The sequence below is a fragment of the Odocoileus virginianus genome, unplaced genomic scaffold (assembly GCF_023699985.2).
Source record: "Odocoileus virginianus isolate 20LAN1187 ecotype Illinois unplaced genomic scaffold, Ovbor_1.2 Unplaced_Contig_19, whole genome shotgun sequence".
Taxonomy (NCBI): Eukaryota; Metazoa; Chordata; class Mammalia; order Artiodactyla; family Cervidae; genus Odocoileus; species Odocoileus virginianus.
The window spans coordinates 783,041-801,948 of NW_027224336.1; the positions used below are offsets into that span (position 1 = coordinate 783,041).

At 56.5% G+C, this 18,908-nt stretch overlaps 1 protein-coding gene and 1 long non-coding RNA gene across 4 annotated transcripts in view; one reads left to right on the plus strand and one right to left on the minus strand.

The window, feature by feature from the left end:
• GMDS (GDP-mannose 4,6-dehydratase) overlaps positions 1-18,908 on the minus strand; it is a 472,279-nt gene that overhangs the window by 54,595 nt on the left and 398,776 nt on the right. The window lies entirely within an intron of this gene.
• On the plus strand, positions 4,063-4,597 carry LOC110131062 (uncharacterized). The gene is made up of 2 exons (XR_011486484.1): positions 4,063-4,193; positions 4,404-4,597. It is a non-coding gene; the product is annotated as an uncharacterized lncRNA (long non-coding RNA).

Genomic DNA, 18,908 nt, shown 5'->3' on the forward strand with positions numbered 1-18,908 from the left:
CTCTTTCAGCTTTGCATCTGACTCTTCTGAGATCTTTCCATCGGTCCTGATTGTGCCCAACAGGGCTTGATGTTGGCTGATAACGTGAGACAAGAAAGCATTCTCAAATTTTGTGATCTTGCTGGGCTCCAGCTTGTCAAGATACCCCCTGACACCCGCATAGATAACAGCCACTTGCTCTTCAATAGCCATGGGAGAATACTGTCCTTGCTTCAGCAGCTCAGTCAAACGCACACCACGACTCAAGAGTTGTTGAGTGGCAGCATCAAGGTAACCGATTTTATGTTTAATTTTTCCTCCAATTATTGTAACTATTTCACACGCTATTGAGTGTTTCCAAACCTTTACTGTCTTAGATGCTGGGGGGGGCAGCAGTGGACATGACGAAGCCTTGCTCTGAGCTTCGGTGTCAGCAGGAGGGCCAGTCAAGGGGCCGGGATGTATGAATAAGCCCATCGAGGCCACACGGGTTCGGGGCAGAAGCCGAGGAGGAGGTGGGCTTGAAGAACAGTGGGAGGTCCTTCCCGGAGCCGTGCTGTTCATCAGCGATTTGATGGTGAGAGGAGCGCAGGTGGAGCCCTCGGGTCTCGGGGACAGAGAGCAGGCCCCCGAGTCTGCACAGCGTGTCCAGGGGCTCAGAGCCCAGAGGAGATGACGACGCACTGGTGTCCGGGGAATCCCACCTTGGGGCCCAGGCCCTTCGTAGCAGAGCCACGGATTCACGTGGCTTTATTCAGTGGTTGCTGATGGTCCCTTAGAGGACGTGCAGACCACTGGCCACAGTTATGAACTGGCCACCTCAGCGTGGTGTAGCGTGAAAGCCTGTTTTTCTGATGCCCGTGTCATATTTGAAAGTAAGTATGGGCTTGACTTCTAGCTCTGTGTCTTACAAGGGTGAGTGAGTTCTTCTCACCTGGAGCCTCTCACACACCACCCCCCTTCCCTCCTAAAATCCTGCCAGTCTTTCCTGTGCTTCAGTCTCCCAGCCTGGGAACATCTGGCCACTCTTGGGGGCCGAGGTCTGGACATCTGCCCCATAGAGTCAGGACTGTGCCCTGAGGGCAGGCAGGTCATGTCACCCCCGGGCCTGCCAGGCAGAGGGCAGGGCCTGGCGCTGCGCCAGCACCCGCTGTGGGGGTGAGGAAGGGCTGACCTGCCCCTGGTCCAGCGAGGACACAGTGGACCTCCTCCTGGGAGGTCGGGTCCCATCTCCTGGGCCACGGGCCCCTCTTCTGCCAGAAGCTCTTGTGAGGATGGGACACAGCACCACAACCTGCTTGAGTTTAACTGTTTTTGCCCCAATTCTCTGTGACGGTGTGACGTAAAGTTCCACCCGCTGGCTCCACTTCAAGATTTGTGGACTTGATCAGCCTCCAGCGGAGTTCAGAGTCTCACGTTCTTCGGGGCCCCGGGGGGCTCTGAGCACAAGCTCACTGGTGTCTCTGACCTCACCGAGGGTGCTGAGCGGGGTGGGAGCAGCGGGAGACAGGGGCGGCGGGGGGACAGTGGGCATGCAGATGACCGGAGACGGAGGTGGCCAGGACTGGGAGCGTGCTGAGGATGCTGGGGTGGAAAGAGGTGGTGGACGTGACCTGCTGCCGGGGGAGAGCAGACAGAACACCTGCCATGGATGGGGGGGTAGCGGTGGGATTTGGGGAGAACGCCCTGGGTGGGGGCTCCAGTGAGCGCATGTGAACCGACGTCCAGAGATGGCATGTGAACTGACGGCGCTACCAGTGAAGTTCCAGAGTCACGTTTTATCAGTACCCCCTGACTTTAGATAGCGCCTCCTTCAGGTAGCGCCTCCTTTTCAAGGACACGTCTCCTTTTCATGATGATGATGCAGAGGCTCTTCCAGAAGATGGCTTTTGTAAGATCACCCTGTGATCTCCTCTATGGCTCTGAGGGACACACTGGCTTATTCTGAATCTTGATTTGATGCCAGACTCTTGGTGGAAGAGGTCTGGTTCACCCCATGTCAGAGGGAGGCCCACAGCGCCGTCCACGCCCAGCCGGGGGGCAGCTTGGCCATGCCCAGCCTGAGCGAGCAGAGGGTTAAGCCAGCTGTGTCCACGCGTCCTGCGGCCGCGGCAGGAGGAAGAGGGGGGGACCTTTCACATGACATCATAAAAGCCTGATTTATCGCCAGCTACCAAACATCTAGAAAATCATAACATCCTTTCAGGAAAACGCAGTGGAAAATAATCAGGCTGACTTTGATGGAAGCTTCGGTGGCGATTCCAAGTGTGGCTGGCTGTCCTGCGATCCCGGCAGAGGCTGTGTTTGTGGCCGGAATGGCCGTCGCCGCTAAGGCTGGGGTCTGAGCTGCATGCTGCCCACGGCCGAAATAAAACAGGAACCTGTGTCACCCTCTGCCAGCTTGCCCAAGTGCTTCAGTGTGAGAATCATTTGGAAACACCAGCTGTGCCCACACAGGAGGAATCATGGATCACAGGGCCACGTGACCCCACAGGTCCCTCCTGGGACCCCACTGTGCATGCTGTGTCGTGTTCCCGGAGCGTGAGCCCCATCTAAGACGAGCCATCATCCCCAGTAGACATGGGGCCAACAGATGACATTGAAGAGACTCTCGGAAGCGTCCAGGAAGCCAAGGGCTGGCCTCCTCCCGCATGAATGTCCAGCCTCCGAGCATTGCTCCCATAACTGGGTCAGATCTCCTGACAGGAGCCGTGTCTTCTCTGACATGTCTGCGAACAGATCCCGGAAAGGGGTGCCTCACGGGGGGTGGGTGGTGGCCCAGGACTCTGGCCGCAGCAAGTCCACATGACGGTTGGCGCAGACCGTGGCCCGCCTTGGCCCAGCGATGTCTCCCTTGAAGGTCCTGGGTCCCTGGGGCTTGGGAGGACTGACGGGGGAACTTGGGCGGGAAGGCCGCGCTGAGCTCTGCTCTCACCGGATTTGCTGCTTCTCCCCCAGAGTGTAGCTCGGCCTCTTCACAGGATCATGGGCGACTGCATGGGACCCCGAGAAGGTTCCCCAGAGGCTGGGGCTCCGTGTGGCCCCCGAAGGGGAGAGGTCAGAGGTACTCAGCCTGGCTCCAAGCCGTCAGCCTGCAGAGGGGTCTCCAGGCACCTGGGGCTGCCCTGACACAACACTGCCAGCGCCCCCGACGCCCCTCTTGAGTTTGTCGACAGAAGAGTGCTGCCGCGACCTCCCAGGGCCCGCAGAGGAAGGCCAGGCGGGCGCGGGGCCTGCCCCCCCTGCAGAGCTGCGGCAGGAAACCCCGCAGCTTGGGCTGTTTGCAGAGGGTGGGAGCAGCACTGGGGCCCCTCCGTCCGCGTGGGCCGGGACGCGGGCAGCTTTATTTTAGAGCTGGTGTCCTGGTGGGTGAGGGAAGCACCCCTGTGGCTGAGACTCAGCGGTAGACACGGGGCACATGGAGCAGTCTGGACATGGGCACGCACGCCAGCACCTGGGGTCACTCACGGGGTTGCTGTGGGGACCGTCGGGGTGGGGGGCCGGGGGACAGACCAAGCTCTGCAGTCGGGGTGCCAGGGCCGAGTCCTGAAGACCAGCCCGCTTAGAGGGCTCTGCTCTTCATCCGACCCAGCCCACCCCCACTTCCCGGGGTTCTGTGCAGGAGGGAGAAGCGCACACTCCTCGGGGCGCAGGGCTGTGGCGCCCCCAGCCCCCTCCCCGGGAAAGGCAGTCTGTCCATCCCAGCCTCGGTGACAGCCTTGAGTGGGTGCTGGCTGGCCCCAGTGACCGCCCCGGGGAGGCTGACTGCAGGACTGACCGGATGCACCCCCGACTCGATGAGAACAGGCCTGGGGCTCTGAAATGCGGGCGATGGCTTGGGGCCGGTCACCTCTCCTCGCACGTTTTCCCAGGATCGTTCTTTAGAAGGGACGACCTAAGCAGTGCTTGTTCCGAAGGGAACCTCACGTCTTTACCATCCGGCGCATCACAGCTTCCACCCCGAGGAGGGAGGACCTTTGTCTGCGGCGGGGCTTCTGAGGGGCTCACGTGTCTCAGGCTGCCTGCAGAGTGGCACTCAGCAAGGTGGGTGGTGCTATGGGTTATCTTATTCTCTATGCAGAGCTGCCCCAGGAGGCACAGCCTAACCTTGCAGCTAGCACCACGGCACTGATGCTACACGGGAGAAACCCACGGTGAGCATTAGCTCTGATAACCCGCGTGTCTTGCTGTTACAGTGAAGCTGTGGACGCCTGGTAAGAAAGTGCAGTGGGATTTTCCTTGGTCCTTTATTGCCTCCTCAGTAAACATGCAAAGCTGTTGCACAGAGAATCATCAGAGGTTTTCGTTTTGTGATACTTTAATTCATGGGTTGTTGAGCTGATTACCACTCCCAAATGATAAAACATTGTAACTATTAACAATTTTAAATGAAAGTGTTTTTGTAAAGCAGCTGCATTTTATAGGCCTACGTGTAGACAGACTGTGGAACACGCTGGCTGCTGCCTCTGTGTTGAACTTCCCTGCTGAGAGAGGACGTAAAACTTGGACGGTCTTCTTAGAGGTCTTCTCCGAATTCACTGCTCTGAACTCACAGCTAAGGGCTATAAAGGCAACACTGTACAAAATCAGAAATAAAGAGATCGTGCCCTAACTTTAAGGCATCGTTTTAAAATCTCGAAATATAAATACAATTCTTGCTTTGTTTAAAGTGTCAACTTATAGTCCTGTCTATGAAACACCGTGCATGTGCAGGTTTTGCTAAAATTCACTGCCACTGGGCCGGAACCCCCGGCACGGGCGGCATGCACCCTCAGCCTCAGAGTCCTGACCCCACGAGTCTGCGGCGCCCCCTCGGGAGCAGGTGCAGGAGGGAGAAGCGCGCACTCCTCGGGGCTCACAGTCATCCCATGACACAGCTCAGCCCGGGTCCTGAGGATGCTCCATTCGCTTCCCAACAGACGGGAGAACTCAGTTTCAGAGGTCAACTCAGGGGTCAGAATATCAGACGACGTCTCAGTCTCTAAATGTAACAGTTATGCTAGGCCAGCAGCATTAGACCTTCGTGGAGCACAGTTAACACCACATTTCGGCTTCCCTAATAAGACAGCCCTTCAACTACGATCCTGGAGGATTGACTTCTGTCCTGCACCATGATGGCCGGCTGCCCCAGAGCAGGTGCGGCTGCCCGGGGCTCCTGCCCATCTCCACACCTGCCCGAGCTGCCGGAGGGCGTCTCCCGCTCGGTCAGGCCGGGGACACAGACCCAGGGGATGGTCTCAGCCAGGGCTGCAGACCCGGGTGACCGTCTCAGGTCTCAGCCAGGACCACAGACCCAGGGGATGGTCTCAGCCAGGCCCACAGACCTGGGTGACCATCTCAGGTCTCAGCCAGGCCGGCAGACCCAGGGGACGGTCTCAGCCAGGCCCACAGACCCAGGTGACCGTCTCAGGTCTCAGCCAGGCCTGCAGACCCAGGGGATGGTCTCAGGTCTCAGCCAGGCCCGCAGACCCAGGGGACGGTCTCAGCCAGGCCTGCAGACCCGGGTGACCATCTCAGGTCTCAGCCAGGCCCGCAGATCCAGGGGACTCTTCCCAACTACCTCTTCCTTAGACTGAAGGCAAGCTTCTCGTATCCTTCCTATAAAGACATTTATGTTGCTTCAAAGATGGCCCTCGGATGTCACGGTCCTGATGGCTTTTTAAGAAAATAGCTCTAAGCTGCCTTGTTTCTTTATGCTGGTTTCTAAGAGTTTTCAAGTTCATCTTTCAGAGAGCCCTCAGAAAAAGCCTTAAAGGAGGAACCGGCTTTCTGGCCTGTGACCCTGCCCCACCTACGGGAAGGATCCCCCGTCTGGTGCTGGCTCTGCAGGGGCCCCCCAGGCCCGAGTCCTCAGGGGTGCGAGGAGGACTGAGGCTGAGGGCTCCGCCCCGACTCACTCTGCAGACTCACGGGTCACCCACATGACAAGCTGCTCCCCAGCTTCCCTCCAAGGATGCCTCCCGAGCTGAGGACACCCCCAGTGACACACTCCTCTCTCTTCCTGTAAACGTAAGAGGCTCTTAGAAGCGCTGGCCTTTCCCGGTGCCCCTAGGACACAGGCACTGTGCCTCCGCCATCGTGACCAGGCAGACCCAGGACTGCTCCGGAGACCCCGACACGGCCCTGGCATCTTACCAAGCAGGATAATACACAAGTGGGGGGAAGCGCCAGACTCACTGTTTCTTAAAGAGATGCCTTAAAGAGCTGCCACAATCCTGTCAGATGGAAGAAAGGACACGTGAACGGAACAGGAAAACACCCAATGGGGGACGTGCCCTCCAGGAGTTTATCCTCCAGGGAGCGTGCCCTCTGGGGAGCGTGCCCTCCGGGGAGCACACCCTCCAGGGCAGGGCCAGGTTGGTGGGTGGGTGGGTGGGTGGGCGTGAGGGTGGGCCCGAAGTCGCTGTCCTGGCCCCTGTGGGTGAGATCCAGGCCCAGTCCCGTGGGGCTCCCCTGGAAGGGAGTCTGAGCGGCATTGGCCACGCTGGGGTCCTTCATCCGGCGGGGCTGGCTGCCCCGGGCCTGTCGCCACATGCTGGTGGCCCACACTCACCCTGGCCTGTTCCCGCCGTGTCTGCGCCCACTCCGTCCTGCAGGTGAGGACGCTTGGTGACAGACCCAGAACACCAGGTTGATGGGGGCTCCTGAGTACGGCTGCCCCCGCCACTCACGCGGCCCCGCAGGCATTTCTGGTCCGAGCAGGCAAGGGACCGACAAGGCAAACAGACGTTCTCCTGAAGGCCCCTCTGAGGTGCTCCGGGAGCTCCATTCCTGAGGTTGCCCACTCCCACCTCTGCCCATGCCGACCATGGGTGCACACTCGGGCCTTCAGTTAGGGTCTCAGGCCTGACTGTCAGTACCACGATTCTGGGGGGATCTCTGGGGCCTGCTGTTTAGCCTTTGGCGGTGCAAGATGTGGGGCTGGATGCGACCAGGTATCAGGAGGCCGGCAGCCCGGCTGCCCCGCGAACCCGTGTCCACCCTTGTCCTGCATACCTCGCTGCGCAGACGCCCTGCCTCCCCATCGTGCGTCAGCAGAGACCCTGGGCTGCACCATCGCCCGCTGCCTGTCGTCCTGTCTACACCCGCCCCCTGTCCTTGCCTGTGCATTGACGGTGCACAGACACACACACACACACACACACACACACACACACACACATGCTGCCCTGGCCACGCCCCACACTTGCCCAGCTCACCTGCCTGGTCTAAGCATCCCCCTCGGTCTCGCAGGCTTGTGCGTCTCACTCTAACCATCCAGCCCACCTCCAGCTCACAGATCCACTGCGTCTGTGGCTCCCTGGCTCTCCTGTGTGCTCAGGCCAGTCTCCCGGGGGTCTGAGAGCGGCTCAGGTGTGGTTTCCTCCTCTGATCCTCAAGGTGTCACCTTGACTGATGCCCTTAGCTGGTGTCACTTCTCATCTCGGTTCTGACTTATTCATATAATTTGCTTATCACTCAGACTTGGCTATAGCCCACTCTAGGAAAAAAGATGAATTTTTCCTTTGCTCTATGATCAAAGATGGTGCTGTGTTTATAACGAGACTTCAAAATCAAGTGCAAAAGCTGTAAACATATGGAAAGACATCCCGTGTTCACAGATTGGTAGATTTCATATGTTTAGAGGAAAATACCACCAAAGACATCTACACAGCTAAATGCAATCCCTATTAGAACCCTGATGGGATTTTCTTTTCTTTTTTTTTTTTTTTTTGCAGAAATAAGAATCTGTCCTAAAAGTCATATGATATCACAAGGGTCTGGTAATAGACTAAGGACTCTTTAAAGAGAAGAACAAAGTTGGAAGTGTCACACTTTCTGATTTCAAAACTTATTACTGAAGCTATGATGATAGTCTGAGCTGTGTGCTTCTGGCATAAAGATAGATGAATAAACCAACGCAATAGAACCCAGATCTCAGAAATAGACCTCTGCATATGTGGTCAAATGATAAAATGGCTAGAAGGAAACATAAGGGGAAGATTTATGACACTGGATATGGCAACAGTTCCTTGGGTATGACACCAAAAGCACAAGCAATAAAAGCAAAAGCACAAACTGGACCAAATCAGAGTTTAAAACTTCTGGGTTTCACAGGACGCAGTGAGCAGGGAGAAAGCACAACCACTGAAAGGAAGGAGACGCTTGAAAACTAGGCGTCTGAGAAAGGGTTCACATCCAGAATAAACGCAGAACTCCCACAACTCAACAACAGCAAAGCAAACCTCCCGACTGAAAAACGGGCAGAGGACTCGAACAGACGTTTCTGCAAAGAAGACACCCAGATAGGCAATAAGCAAATGAAAAGATGCTCAACATCACTAACAAGTATGGAAACACGAATCAAAACCTCACGGGACACGACTTCACTCCCACTCAGATGGTTACCCTGAAAGCAAACCACCACCAACAATAGAGAATGACAAGGGCTGGCAAGAATGTGGGAGACTGGGACCCCTGCACTCTGCTGGTGGGGGTGTGAAATGGTGCAGGCGCTGTGGAGAACAGTGAGGAGACGCCTGAAAAATAACAGAGCTAATACATGACCCAGCGGTTCTACTTCCACTTCTGGGTGTCTATCCAAAGCTCTATTCTATTCTACTTCCACTTCTGGGTATCTATGCAAAATTACTGAAAGCAGGGTCTTGAACAGACATTTGCACACACATGTTCGCAGAAGCATCATTCACAACAGGCAGAAGGTGGAGGCAACCCAAATGTCCGTTGAAGGATGACGGATAAACAAGGTGAGGTCCATACACAGTGCAGAACATCGTTCAGTCTTAAAGAGGGTGGGAATCCTGACCCAGGATTCAAGGTGGATGGACTCTGGGGACACTGCGCTCAGAGAAATGAGCCGGACACAGAAGGACAAATATTACACGACTCCACTCACGTGCGGTCCCTCGAGGAGTCTGTTTGTGGGGACAGAAGCTCGGAGGGTGGGCTTCGGGGGCTGGGGGCGGGGGAGTGACGGGCTGTTGCTTAGTGGGGACCAAGTTTCAGTTCTGGGGGAGGGAGGTGTTCTGCAAGCACAGAGGTGATGGCTGTGAAGGTAGGTGAGGCCACAGCACTTGAAAAAGGTTAAAATGGCAAAGTTTATGTGTACTTTACCACAAAAACTCCATCAGCACCCAATTTAGAAATGAACAAACCACTTCTATCCAGAATCACTAAGTCTCCTTCATCCTTCAGAAGGTGGCACCCCTGAGCCTCGAGTCTCGTGTCCCTGGCGCCCAGCACGGGGCTGGGGACCCCACGAGACTGTTCACTGAGCTAGGAAAGGAGCAGGGCCGACACAGGCACCCTGCCTCTCCTTTCCCGTTTCCAAGGCTGCTCCTTCCACTATTTCATGCTCAACTGACATGTGTGTGTACCCTTTTAAGTGAAGAATTTCCCTATTTAAGTAAAATATTTATATTAACTTTCTTTTAAGGTTGAAAGCCCTTCATATTTTAAACACAAAACTAGAATGAAGGGTAAAATGATGTCTGTCTGTTTGGCCCGAGGGCGTTCAGTCTGCCCCCGTGTATCAATGGTCAGAGTCAGGGTCACATGTCCGAGTCTGGCCGGGGCCCCTGGGGAGGCAGGGAGCAGTCTATCCAGCCTGGACTCTGTGCTGAGTCTCCTGGGGGAGACAGGCGCGGGGTGCCGTGGGTGAGCACAGCTCTGTCAGCGGGCATCCCCTGAAGCCACGGGGCCGTCCGGCCCTGGCCCAGGCCCCAGCGGGCGGGTGGCGTGGTCCGCACCCCAAGGACCCGTTGTGTTCCTGATGCATGTCCTAATGAGCACCTTCAGGACACGTGTGTCTGAGATGCATGCCCAGGCTTCCCACCTCAGTGAGAGGTGGCCCCACTCAGCGCCCCCACGGCGAGGTCCATGGCAGAGCCTCAGCCCGCCTGCCGCTGACTCCAGGGCCTGGGGGGAGTCTGAAGGTCCTCACACGGAACCAGAAGGAGCGGGGCTCATGGAACTGGAGGCTCGCCGCGCCCAGCACCCAGAAGAGGCAGGGCCGGTGGGACCCTGGACACCCCACGGACGCGTCTCCAGACAAGCAGAGGACGCGGGGGATAACGGCGTGTCTGTGCTGAGAGTCTGGGCGGGAAGCTGGGCAGAGGCCGGAATCCGCCTGTCTGATCTGCAGCTGCCCGCTGCCCGTGTCCACCCAGGCGACACGACATCACAGAACAGGACAGCAAAGTCAAAGTCCAGACCCGCTGTGAAGTCCTCGTACAACAGACACAACCACGGAGGACACACAGACGTGTGTCCCCATGCAGTGCCTGAGTGCTCAGCAAGCTGTGTGGACACGGGTGCGAGGGGCGCCTGTCCGTCCAGCCGGGCCCAGGGCTCCATGTGGACACTCGGGTGTGATGGGAGCCCGTCCGTCCAGCCGGGCCCAGGGCTCCGTGTGGACACTCGGGTGTGATGGGCGCCCGTCCGTCCAGCCGGGCCCAGGGCTCCGTGTGGACACTCGGGTGTGATGGGCGCCCGTCCGTCCAGCCGGGCCCAGGGCTCCGTGTGGACACTCGGGTGTGATGGGAGCCCGTCCGTCCAGCCGGGCCCAGGGCTCCGTGTGGACACTCAGGTGTGATGGGCGCCTGTCCGTCCAGCCAGGCCCAGGGCTCCGTGTGATCGGCACTAGCCATGGCACACGGCCCTCTTCTCTCGTCTCGACCTTGAGACACGGTCCGAGGAGGCCACAGAGTCCAGCCAGCAGTTTCCACTCTGCCCGTGAGTGTCGCCACCTGAGGCGGGAGGGTGACCCCCTGCACACGATACAGCCCCCCAACCCTACCCCCGCTCCTAGAACACTGCAGGAGCCCCCGGGCGGCCAGCGCTTGGCTCCGGCCCAAACAGCATCCTTCCAGGTCGTGAATCCACTGCAGTGGACTGCACCCAGGTGGGGGCTGTGAGAACCGGTGGTCGGCAGTGACCGACCGGCCAGCACCTGGGAGAGTCCAGGAATTCTCGAGGACGGTCATCAGGCACGTGAACACGCGACCAGCTTCGCGTCGTCAAGGCACCGCACACGTGGTAATTACTGAGCCTCACGACGCGCTGTGGCGTGGCTAAGGTCACCTCCGCTGGACATAGGAGGAAGCTGGCCGGCTGAGCGGGCTGCCGGAGGCTGCACGCCACGCCGGGAGCGGGCGGGGCCGTGAACTCCTGGCACCTGGCCCTGGTCACTTGGGGTGCTGGGGTGCCGTCAGCTGGCTCACCTCACCGGGGCCTCCCCGCCCAGCTGGGGAGCCAGGGGGCCAGGAAGCAAGAAGCAGGTTGACAGCTGACGGTCAGCGCCCGCCCGCCCTTGGGCTGCTCAGCCTGACGCATGGGTCATCCTTTGCCATGGTGGGCCTCAGTACACTGGACCCTCTGTCGATTGAACAGAGGTTCCCAGAGGAGGGAGGGGGGCAGGGACACGCAGCGACGGGCAGGCTGAGTGACGAGCCCTTCGAGAGGCCCCGGGCAAAAGAGGTTACATGTGGCCAGCTTTCCGCACCATGCCGCCATAATCGCAGAGGCCACCCGCCCAGCAGTCCCAGGACACTGGACCCCGGGGCTGGGGCCCCCTCTGGGCTGGACCTCCATCTGGGCAGTGTGGGGGAGCCACCCCGTAATGCCCCCCACTCCTGGGGTCACAGCATCCTTAGAACCTGGTGCTGGAGGGCAGCAGAGTCAAGAACAAACCTCATCTCTCCTCGATAGCATGGACCTTGGTCAGAGGTGCCCTGGCTGGGCCACAGTCATCCCGGGGGCACTCCCGGGAGAGGGCCCCAGCAGCTCAGGGCGCAGCTGGATGAGGACGCACGCGGTGCCCATGCGGGGCTGCCCTCAGCCCCACCAGGACGCTGGTCTAGGGGGCTGCTGTGTGGGGGGCAGAGAGGGAGGAAGCGGGGCCGCTCCATCCACCGCCTGCAGGTGGTCGCCCCTCCTGATCTGCCTGGACCATGGTTCAGGACCGAGGGTGCCCTGGGCCTCTCCGCCCACCATTAAATCCTGCTCAATCACAGAGGCGAACGCAGTCACGCTGGGCAGCCAGATGCTATCGTTGCAGATCCTTCTCATGAACCGCGGTGAAACTCGAGAGCTTGACGAGCGCCGCTAAGCAGCTGCACCTCTGACCCGATCGCATTACCCCGGCCCCATCAATCCCGCGTCAGCATAAACAGCATTCCCAGGCGCCCCCCGCCACCACAGCGCTGAGGAGCGGCTGACAGCCTAAACATTTTTTAACAGCAATCTTGTCCTACAACACCAAGGGGATTTGCCCGGTATCTGGGGCTTTATAAAACCATATGAACATGCTGAAAGAATTAAAACCCTTTAAAGATGAAAAATGGATGGTGACAGTGCTTTCTGGAGCCCGGGGCCTGTGACGGCAGCACAGGGTGGCAGAGGCGGGCTCAACGTCTCTGTTTCTCCAGGTGACTCACCTGCATCACTTTTCTCCTCTCTCAGGGGTGTGTGTGTGTGCAGTCAGTCCAGGTCTGCGCGACCCCATGGACTGCAGCCCCCCAGGCTCCTCTGGCCATGGGATCCTCCGGGCAAGAACACTGGGGTGGGCTACCATGCCCTCCTCGAGGGGATCTTCCTGACCCAGGGATGGACCCCGTGTCTCTGGCATCTCCTGCCTTGGCAGGTGGGTTCTTTACCTCTGTGCCACCTGGGGAGCCCCTCCGGTGCTTAAGGTGACCATTCAAAAAAAAAAAAATGTGTCCCACTTATCAGTGGCTTGGACATTTCAAAAGGACGGGACACACTTATCGTCCTGGGTAGGTGCTTCTGACTGTGTGGGGGGGGGCTGAGGAAACGCTCCCGGGGTCCCCGTCTCTGCTTGAGGCCGAAGCTCGGGGGACGAACGCGTGGGGCCGGGACGAACGAGGAGAGACGGTGACCTGTCGCTCGATTCCTAACATCAGAAGCGGATGAGGCTTAGATTCCTGTACGATGCGAGGGTTTAGTTAGGATTTGAATATATTTATGAATACCCTTCCATGTAATGTTATTTCAAAAGAGAAGACCAACCTTGGGAATATCTGTTTAATTTTTTTTTCACTTTGTATAGAAACAGTATTTAGTCACTTTGTGGCTTAGCTTCCAAATAAGGAGGATGCTGTTGTTTTTTGTTAAGATACTACAACAGCACATAGGAAAGCAAATAAACGTATGATTATAAGATTTATAAACCCTAACAGAGTGCTTTGAAAAATATGTTATCAAGATGATTTAAAAACATCTTTGCATTTTAAATTCTAAAAAAAAAATAGGCAGAAAATGTCAATATTTTCAGAGACATGGGCGGAAGAAAAGGGAACCCAAACAGTAAAAACAGAACATTTCTAGTAAGGTTAAAAAAAAAAATACTATCAACTTAGAAATAAATGTTGGGAACACGCGCTGCTCTTAGCCACATGTCACTGAGATTTGCTGAGGCCCGAGCACGAGGAGTCGGCGGATCCCGAGAGGCTGTGGGGTCCTCACACTGACCCCGACGTCGGCGGGGTCACGAGGCCCGTGGAAGCACGCAAGCTTCGTGAGCCACATTGAAAGAATTATATATTCCTCACAGGAGAGGAGCTGCTGCGGGGTCAGGGGGGCGTGGGTGGGAGGGTGTCAGAGCCGCCCTGACCAGGAACTGGTGGTGCGGGGGGCAGACACGGGCCGCTCCTCTCTCTCTTCCAGACCAAGAGCTTCTGGGGCTCCTCCCACCTGATCGGGGGCTTTGGGAGACCCGTGGGTGGTCAAAGGACCCCTTCCCAGGGAACACAGGCCAGAAAGGGGGTCTGTCCCCCCCAAGGCATCACGGCAGGTAACTGATGCTTGGTTTCTCTTCATGAATGAGCAGGTCGGATATCTAAATGGAACTGGTTTGTCCAGACTGGACGAGACAGAAAATGCATATCCGTATGAAAAGTTAGAACACTCTCCAGGTTGGCGTCATAATTACAAGGACATCTACAATAAGGGAAGCTACATGGACAGAGATGCTGGATGCAGAGACCTCCGGAGGTAAGAGCAGCTCAGTGACACTGCAGATCATCATCTCCGCACGTCTCCTGTCTTCAGCTGTGTTTTTAGTCTTTGCTCTGCATTCCATGGTTCCAAAAGCCCAAGTCACCGGCGGGTCAGCCCATGGCCCGGGGTGCGTACCTCACACATCTGAACAAAACGCATCTTTGCTCTGAAACATGAAAACTCTTGCTCTGAGGCAGGGTGCCGGGAGCCCCGCCCCCCAGGTCTGCCCTCCCGGGTGGTGGCAGCCACTCCCCGCGGTTCTGCTGTCAGGGCCTGGCTGGCAGGCTTCTCCAAGCTCGAGACAATGAGTGCCTCTGCCCACGCTCACCCCCACCCACGCAGGCCTCCAGGAGGTTTGCACAGTTGGGCAAAGGTCTGAGGGTGCCTCCTGCCCGCCCCAGGCCAGCAGGCAGAGGGCCTGCTGCACCAGAGCCCGAACCCACCGCTCCCCAGGCCTGCGGAGACGCCGGGAGTGCCCCCGGCCCTCCTCTGGGGTGCCCCCGGCCCTCCTCTGGGAGGTGCCTATGGGCTGCCTCGCCCTCCACGCCCTGTTCAGAGGAAGCCACAACCCCAGGCCACGTTTCCGCCCAGTGGCTCTTCTGAGAAGTCCAGGGTGTCCAGGAGGGTTCAGGCCGAGGCCCCTGACTCCCTAGACCCCGGCAGGCGGCCCCGGGTCCGGGGCTCAGTCGTGGGTGCGGGCCGCTGAGGAGGGGGCCCTGGAGGAAGTGTTCCACGGTCCTGGTTGACTGCAGGCTACAGACCGAGCAGCGCAGCTCCAACGCCGGCACACGCTGCCGCTGTGCTTCCCCGGAAGCGTCTTCTCTCCCGGGTCTGACGACGCCACGCACCGCCCATCAGGAGAAGACCCCGATGCTGAGGGCAGGAGGAGGGGCGACAGAGGACGAGATGGCGATGGACATGAGTCTGAGCAGGCTGTGGGAGATGGTGAGGGACAGGAAGTCAGGCGTGCTGCAGTCCACGGGGTGCTGAAGGGTTGGACACGACTTGCTGGCTGAACAAAACGAAGCAGCACCCCCAGGACGACCAGCCCGGGTTAGGGTCGGGCTCAGGAGGGAGTCGGCCTCTGAAGTCACGCTGTGCTGTTTCCCGACGTGATGAAGACGGCACGCTGGGCAGTCACAGAAGACGGGGGTGGGGTGGGGGAGGCACCACGATGGGAAGTGGTCCCAGAGCAGCGATGGGGGCCTGGCTGTGTGTGTGTGTGTCCACACCCACGCACATGCACAGACAGAAGAGACCTAGAGTTCTGTTAGATTCGTGCTGCACGGAGACCATTCCCGGGAACGAACGTCTAATGTTCCCAGTTTCAGGTCCAACATCCTCTGTCACTTGTTAAGCCTTTAAGGTTATGTTCCAAACTGGGAAAGGAGTACGTCAAGCTTGCAAATTGTCACCCTGCTTATTTGACTTATATGCAGAGTACATCATGAAATGAGCTGGGCTGGATGAAGCACAAGCTGGAATCAAGATTGCTGGGAGAAATATCAATAACCTCAGATATGCAGATGACATCACCCTTATGGCAGAAAGCAAAGAACTAAAGAGCCTCTTGATGAAAGTGAAAGAGGAGAGTGAAAAAGCTGGCTTAAAACTCAACATTCAAAAAACTAAGATCATGGCATCCGGTCCCATCACTTCATGGCAAATAGATGGGGAAACAATGGAAACAGTGAGAGACTTTATTTTGGGGGGCTCCAAAATCACTGCAGATGGTGACTGCAGCCATGAAATTAAAAGACACTTGCTCCTTGGAAGAAAAGCTATGACCAATCTAAACAGCATATTAAAAAGCAGAGACATTACTTTGCCAACAAAGGTCCGTCTAGCCAACGCTATGGTTTTTCCAGCAGTCCTGTATGGATGTGAGAGGTGAACTATAAAGAAAGCTGAGTGCCAAAGAATTGATGCTTTTGAACTGTGGTATTGGAGAAGACTCTTGAGAGTCCCTTGGACTGCAAGGAGATCCAACCAGTCCATCCTAAAGGAAATCAGTCCTGACTATTCATTGGAAGGACTGATGCTGAAGCTGAAACTCCAATACTTTGGCCACCTGATGCGAAGAACTGACTCACTGGAAAAGACCCTGATGCTGGGAAAGATTGAAGGCAGGAGGAGAAGGGACGACAGAGGATGAGATGGTTGGATGGCATCACTGACTCAATGGACATGACTCTGAGTACGTTCCAGGAGTTGGTGATGGACAGGGAGGCCTGGTGTGCTGCGGTTCATGGGGTGGCAAAGAGTCGGACATGACCGGGCAGCTGAACTGACTGAACTGAACTGGGAGGCATTTCCCAGTGCCTGGTCTCCGCGAGCAGACGCGGAGAGAGAATTCAGGGACGGTCCCGAGGGTCCCTGGAGACAGCAGACATGAAGGCTGCACGTGGAGTGGACGGGAGAGGAGAGAGCCTGCTTGCCCACCAGGCTCCGTGGCCCCAGGAGAAGCGGGCACCTCGCCAGGCCCTGGTCTGCCCCACTGCTGACGGGTTCTTCTCTCCCCACTTGGGCGTCTTGGGCTGGACGGAGCGCCTCCCCCAGGGTCCCTCCCGGTGAGTCGAGAGGACGGGCAGGCGCAGGCTCTGCAGCCCCCACGCCTGGCCGGACACCTTCGCGTGATTCTCAAGGCACCACCCCGTCCCTAACTCCGTGTTCCTAGACATGAAATGCACCGCCTGTCAGCCCGCAGCAGCCGACTGAGGATCAGGTGGGCCTGCCCTGGTTTCGAACTTCGGTGAAAACAGATGAGGTTCGGGGTTTGAGAGGGCCTCTCTGGCTTTGGGTCAGCGCTAGCATCCTGACATCCACAGCGTCCCTGTGGCCGCCCCAGGCGTCACGGCTGCGCCCCTGCACACGGCGGGACCCCCGCTGCTCCGGTCCCCTCCCCCCACCCCCCACGGCTCTCTTGGTTCCACAAGGCTCCACCTTCCTTCCTTTGATTTCTCTTCAGCTATGTTGTCAAAGGGCCTTTCTAAAAGTAGACTCCTTTTCAGAGCAGCTTTCATTTTGCAGAAACATGACACAGAAGGTAGAGTCCCTCCTCCACCGCCCCTGCCCCAGAACGACCTCTCCTGTGAACATCTTAGTTACAACTGATGGACCAAGACCCGTGCACTGACCCAAGTCCATGCTGGAAACTGCGGTCCTCTGGGTTCTGACTGATGTGTGATCTCTCCTAGCCAACACACAGGCTCGTACAGAGTAATTCTGCCTCCTTAAAAGATAAAGCCCCGTGCTCCACCGTGTATGCCATGCATGCATGTGTGCTGTCATGTCCAACTCTGCAGCCCCGTGGACTGTAGCCCGCCAGGCTCCTCTGTCCATGGGATTCTCCAGGGAAGAATACTGGGGTGGGTTGCCATTTCCCCTCCTCCAGGGGATCTTCCCAACCCAAGGATCAAACCCACGTCTCTTGCGTCTCCTGCATTGGCAGGCAGATTCTTTACCATAGGTGCCCCCTGGGGAGCCAGTCTACTTCCCTCAATCCCTGGGAACCACTGACCTCTCCACTGTGTCCAAAGCTTCGCCTTTCTAGGACGGCATGGAGCTGGAATCGCAGTGTGCAGCCTTTTCAGATTGACTTCTTTCACTTGATAATATGCAGTTGTTTCCTCCCTAAGACTTTCCTTTCAGTGCTGACTGACACTCTGCTCTCTGGATGGACCATGATTTATCCATTCACCTACCAGAGGATGTCCTGCTTCCAGTCTGTGGGAATTATAAATGCATTTGCTGGAAACAGTGACATGCAGCTTTTATGGGGACAAAAGTTTCAACTCAGAGGGGTGACTGCCTTTGAAGGAAGTGCACACCTTCCCCCAGAGTGGCCGCAGTGTTCTGCTTTCCCACCGGCAGGGACTGAGGGTCCTGCTCTGCACCCTTGACAGCAGGTGGTGTTTGGGATGTTCGATGTTCTCACAGCTGTGCAGAGGCGCGTCACTGTGGTTCTGATTTGCATTTCCCTAATGGCGTAAGATGTTGGGCATCTTTTCATGTGCTTATTTGCTATCTGTGTATCTCCTTTGGTAAGGTATCCGCTTGGACATTTTGCCTATTTTTAAATTGGGTTGTTCATCTCCTTACTGTTGAATTTTAAGAGTTCTTTGCATATTTTGGATATCAGTTTTCTTTTTTATTATCAGAGATTAGTTTTGCAAAGATTTTCCAAGTCTGTGTCTTTTTTTTCCCTCCTAAACAGTGTCTTTCACAAAGCACAAGTTTTCACTCTTAGTGAGGGCCCACTGATGAATTTTCTTTCTTGGGCTGTGCTTCTGGTGTCAACTGAAAACTCCAAGGTCATCAAATCGTCTGGATTTCCTCCTGTTTTATCTTCCAGAAGTTTCCTGGCTTTGCATTTTACATAGAGGTCTACGGTCCATCTGACCTAACTTTCATGGCAGGCGGAAGGTCTGTCTAGATTCGCTGTCTTGCTCTGTGATTGTCCAGCGGTTTCCGTGCCCTCTGCTGAGGAGACCGTCCTTCCTCCACGGGGACGCCCCAGCCCCCTTGTCAAAGAGGAGCTGACCGTGTGTGGAGGGTGGGTCCCAATGTGCCAACATCACCCTGTGGTCACTGCTAGTGACCGCTCTCTGGCTTAGGTCTTCTTCAGTGTTGTGGTGGCTTTTCTGAGGGTTTAGCCTTCCTGTATAATCTTTAGAACCACTCTGTCAACACCCATAAATACATCTTATGTTACTTTTCTTCTTTGTGAAGAAGTTGGTTTAACTCCATTTTTTGCAAGGTATGTCTACTGGTGATAAATTCCATTAATTTCTATTTATTTGAAAAAGTCTTTATTTCTCATTTGCTTTTGAATGATAATTTCACTACATACAGAATTCTAGGCTTTTTTTCCCCCTAACTCTTTAAATATTTCACTTCAGTCACTGCAT